We start from the raw sequence: 5,365 nt of genomic DNA, 5'->3' as shown, positions 1-5,365 counted from the left end.
CTGATGATGGTGGAAAACACCGAAACGTTTTTTTAAATTGATAAATGAACAATAAATGACTGAAGAACCCAGGATTTGATTTTAATTTTGGAATATTTACAGTATAAATGATAAACAGGATCAACAGCTTGCTTGAACATAAACGAACTAAAATTGAGATTTCGTTCTTGATTTGATTGGACTTCTAATATATTCTTATCAATATATATATATATATATTCTTATCAAGTTCCTAAAATAAAATTCGCGCCTTGCATTACGTGTATCGTGGTTGCTTTCTGCGAAATATGAGTGATTCAAGTAACGCTTTTAAAATAGAAGCAGAAATAATTTCAGTTTTAAGTAGAACGATTTTGATAGTATAAATTGCATCATGAGAGTAGTCAGTATTTGTGATTTTGGGGTAGCGGTGTAAGCTCTTAAGCAGACTCACTATCATCCCTCCGATGATGCAAGTGGAAGACCACACGTCAGGAAGAAATTCTATTTTACGACCTAAAAACCCGAAAAAATATAATGTGCTGCTACTTCAATGAATTTGTAACACAAAAACGAAGACTGCTTCGAAGGGAAGAAGTCCTTTGCGCATCTTCGTCAGAATGCTTCTGAAATGTGTTCATATAGGGGCAATGAAAGAGTAGAACATACAGGAAGACAACAGGAAGCAAATGACCGCAATGCATAGGTGCTATATGCTACCTGGGCGGTGAGAGAAAGGTTTTAGCGAGTACACAGGTAGACTGTATTCACATCTAAGCACATCGGAATATTAATTCTGGGCAGTGTGCATGAAATAATTAGCGAAACGTCTTCGTCAATAGAAAAACAAGATGAGTAACCGCCTAGAATAGAGCTTCTTTTTCAAAGGTTTAGATTTAAAGCTTCAACCCGACGGTTATTTTAATAAATTTCTCATCATAGAAGCTTTCAAAAGTCTTGACAATTTACATTACAAATTGTGCAGCTCATACTAGTTTAGTTCAACATCTAAGAAACCAGTGTTCCAAGTCAGATTCAAGAGATAACATTTGGGTAGTTGAGGAAAAGTGAAATATTTATAGGTTAACCATGGGGATTTTATTTAAAGTTACAGTTCTTTTATTAACATACAGACAAGAGGTATTAAATCATAAGCACCTAGAATACCAGCCCGCTAATACATCTGAGTCGATAGCACGTAATTGGTAAATATTTATATTTATACTATGGAATATTAAGGAAAAAGACAACAATCATTTTTAATTTAAAACATGACCCATTGGATAGTCGTTTAAGTATTTGCGTAGAATATTGGTCATGCAAATTTAAAACGATACTGCTTAATTTGACTTGCTTCTGTAACGATAACGAGCCTGTAGTTTTGTTATCTTTGTTTACGGTCAATAAAAAAATTTTGTTTCTTTTTTTGGCGACTGAGGCTCTGACTGATAACAACGGATATAATGCTACCTAAACCATAAATATATAGTTATTTCTTAATTATACCTCACTAATCAAACTCAACTGAGTTTCAATTTGGATATTTTAAAACCCATTTCAATAGAACATCCATATACAGCGTACAAAAATATATTAGAACGTTGGAGTTGTTCGAAAGAGATAAGGGAAAAAAGATCTGTACAAGGAGATATATTATATGTGACTTGTGTTAAAACATTAATAAAACTTACATCGGCTTCCATTAAGACATTTTTTCTACATGTAAAATTAATTGTATGTCTGGCAACTTAGAAACTCCCATCTTCAACTCGATGAAATAGCAACAGTTTCATGTCTTAATACTGCTATATTAAAATACCAAAGAGTATTTTAAATATTAAAATATATAAAAATATATTTTCGGTAAACGTTTGGGCTGAAATTTTTATCACTGATTTTTACCAAGCTTTTTTGGAGAACGTTTTAATTGGCTGTTCATTAAACGAGTAATTTGGCTTTGGTTAATTGATTTATCCCATACTCCAAGAATCATAAACTATTTTTGAAAATACTCCGAATGGACTTTAAGTAAAAATTGTAATTTTTACAGTTATTATTATTTTTGATTCACAGTTTTTTCAGTCTTTTAAAATGTATTTTATTTGTCATTTTGCGTATAATTTTGCCAACTTTCTGTAGCAAGTTCGCACTTCTTTCGAGTTGTTGTTGAACCACAATATTGGAACGATCTTTGTACTCGCTATATTCGATATTTTGTCTGAATATTACGGAAATATCAAACTATGTTGTGTCATCCGTTCTTGTTTTCATCACTTTCCTGTAGTGTTAATGACGTTTGATACCAGTACTCTCAGCCAAGTGATCTGAAAAACCGATTTCAAAAAAATGCCGCTCACAAATAGAAAGCACATCAAAATATTGTCCAAAGAAGTATTTTCGCGTATATCTTGATCTATAAAGCCACCAAACGCTTGCACAGAAGTTCATTAATATTGTTATTCTTATTATTACTATCATATGATAAATTCATAATTCTGTATGTTCTGCACCTACACCTAGTTAATTGAAAAAATCCATAAAATTGTATGTATTGCGTTTATAGCGTTAAAACATAAAACTTAACCCAATCTAGATCTTTATATTTCACCCGATTTCAAAGCTTCCTTTGAAAATGTCCATTGTTATTTTGCACAAAAATTTCCAGGATTTTTTAAAAGAAAATTAAGTGGAATTTGTTAATGTTCAAAGTACTTTAATCAATTAGGTGCCCAGTTAGAGACGTATCTTTTTCTGGTTTATTGCCAATATTGGTCACAAATAGAAAGACATCTGAAACAAATCTACGCCTAGAAACGAAGCCAGAAGAAAATTAGAACTTACTTAAATAAAAACTACTCTATTGAGTTTAGTTTCTGCTTGCTACAGTAGATAAATTCATATTAAATCATTGGCCTAATTAACTCTCTTAGATCATCAGTTGGTTTATTAATAGAATCAAAAATAACATTGACACATTTTAATTTGATTCAATTATTATTCATTTTTTTACAGATTCCCGATAGATCTACATTATACGCAATCGGAATTAAATTCATATTTCTAAAGCTTTACTGTTTAAATTAGCAACAATTCTACTATATGCAAATGCTATAAATTTGAATGATGTCATCCCCCGTTTAGGCGCTTTCGAGTCTGTTTTTACAATGATTCCACAAATTATTTAATAAATATGGAAAAGGTCTGTTTTTGTTTGAAAAGTGATTTTGCACTTTCGCTGTTACGAACTCAATTGAGAGCTAAAAAATTTATAAAGCACGAATATTAACATTTTTGATTAAAGAAAATTAAACTAAATAAATAAAATTATTAGACCAGTCTATAGTTATGTATTTATATCAAATGTATTGAATAGAAAACTTACATTGCAAATTAAATCCGGTCAAGTTTCAGGCGCACCACAAAAAGAGGTTTTCCACGCGAATAAGCACTGTCCGAAAATAACTGGGAAAATACGCGATTCCAGGCGTGGATTGGATCAATAAAACTTCCTCGACTGATTTTTACTCAAACCTCCTGAACAAATATTCCAGTTATCTCTCGTGCGCTAGACGAACGATAAGAAAATGCCTCGTATCTGTTCATATGCACAAAACTGATTCACTATTCACCTTAACCTGACTCTTGTTAGGTAGAATATACGTAACTCTTACTACACTACATACCTGTAGAAAATTTTGTTTTGATGGTCTCACAGGAAGGAGTGGGTGGTCGCGCTTTAATGCCGACGTTTGTTTCGGCTTGATCGCAGCTCACTGCAAACAGAAACAGGACTTGGCCTATTTTTATGTTTGTTATGTTTAAATCGACTAAATGGGATGGAAATTAACGATTTGGAAACGTGCTATACTTAGTAACATGGGGATGGTTTCTATCAAAGATGATCCAAATACATTGGAAACAGTACACAGGAAAAAACCTAAAATGCTTAAACAAATTGGACCGCTAGTGCATGCTTAAACCATCATTAGATTAGATAAACTTAGATAATAGCCATTGAGTGTTACATAAAAAAATCGACCAAAACTGACATTTCTAGATATTTCGTAATATTACTCCTATGTAACATAACTTGAATGTATGCTTTAAATTTACATTTTTTTCTATTCACATTTGATATAACTCCATTTATACTATTTTTATTTCGGTATCACTTGTAGCGAAAGGTGGATAGTTATCCTGATGCCCATCAGCAGAATAAGTAGCCCGATTCTTCTGGAATCTTCTCGGTTAGCAAAGGCATGTACAAGTTCTCAGGTATGTAACAATTAATTTCAAATCGTATTCCAAATAAAGTTGAAAACTTAACTTAAAATAAATGTTTAAAGTGGCCTCCAGTGCAGCTCCGACAACTTTTATGAAATATATTTTTATTGAGCAACATTCGCTTGTCTAGCGGCTCTAAAAACTCCTTGTCTTAACTCTTTGCGAGCTTCGGGTAAGTAAACTAAACTGCCTAATTTTACAAACTAACTAATTAAACTTACTAAAAAAACCTAAGTAAACTTTCCTAGCTCCAAGAAAAAGAAAATCTAGTCGAACTAAATCCGGCAAGTGTGGTGGCCACAAAATAGGACCTTGTCGTTCAATCCGTCTACGTGAAAAAATCTTAAAATCTTTTCGATAGAGTAGTGATGCGTTATTTGCACTGTTTCCACACTCTTGATACTTGCCAATAATGTAACCAAGAACTGCACCAAAAGCAACGAAGCCTAAATGAAAAGAAAACTAAACCAAAAGTACCACTCAAATGCAAAGTGGCAACAATCATACTAACAAAGTATACCTACAGGGAGTCCCGCCTGAGTAATGAATAAACTATTAGATACCTTTAATTGTTGAGTATGTGCACTTTTTTAATATATTTCAGATTGAAGCCGCTCTGTGTTCCTTTTAGAGCCCTAAAGTAAGCTTAAATATAGCCAAAACCTTGGCTAAAGAAAAACCGTGTTTCATTTTTTGCCATCATCAGACTAATAAAACCAAATACCTAAATAGTCATCATTTGGAAATAAATGTATTAGAAATCAGTAAACAATATTGATAGACCAACAGCACAATCTCAAATATTATAATCGCGTGAGAATTAGTGGTATGCGATTTGATTAGTTTTAAATACTCGTAAAGACTAGTTAGTTTTTAGGCCATGCGACGAAGTCTTTCAAATATGGTTCTAACGTGACGTAACTTAAATAACTATTGGAATCGCTCGGGAATAGTATACCAATTGAAAATATTGACGTGCGCCAGCTTGAAAAGTTGTGCTATTTGCATAAACAACGAAAAAGTGAAAAAAATATCACAATCAAGTGCAGTCTTTTATACGAACATTTCATTTTAGTTAATCTTCAAGCAAAATTGTTGCGCT

The 5,365-nt window shown here is 32.4% G+C and overlaps 1 protein-coding gene across 6 annotated transcripts in view; it reads right to left on the bottom strand.

The window, feature by feature from the left end:
* The window catches only part of LOC109544373 (lipase member H-A), a 22,330-nt gene extending 18,391 nt beyond the window's left edge, over positions 1 to 3,939 (bottom strand). For 2 of the 6 annotated variants that reach the window (XM_048666871.1, XM_048666868.1), the window contains exon 1: positions 3,362 to 3,656. The gene's annotated coding sequence lies outside the window, so the exon portion shown is untranslated. The other 4 variants (XM_048666869.1, XM_048666876.1, XM_048666872.1 and 1 more) reach the window with 4 other exon arrangements.
* Between the last annotated feature and the right edge of the window lie 1,426 nt (positions 3,940 to 5,365).

This window comes from Dendroctonus ponderosae, unplaced genomic scaffold (assembly GCF_020466585.1).
Source record: "Dendroctonus ponderosae isolate FM_Combo_2020 unplaced genomic scaffold, Dpon_F_20191213v2 Dpon_F_20191213_5, whole genome shotgun sequence".
NCBI classification, from domain to species: domain Eukaryota; kingdom Metazoa; phylum Arthropoda; class Insecta; order Coleoptera; family Curculionidae; genus Dendroctonus; species Dendroctonus ponderosae.
Note: the sequence above shows the minus strand (reverse complement) of the source record. Positions and strands in the feature narration are given on the sequence as shown.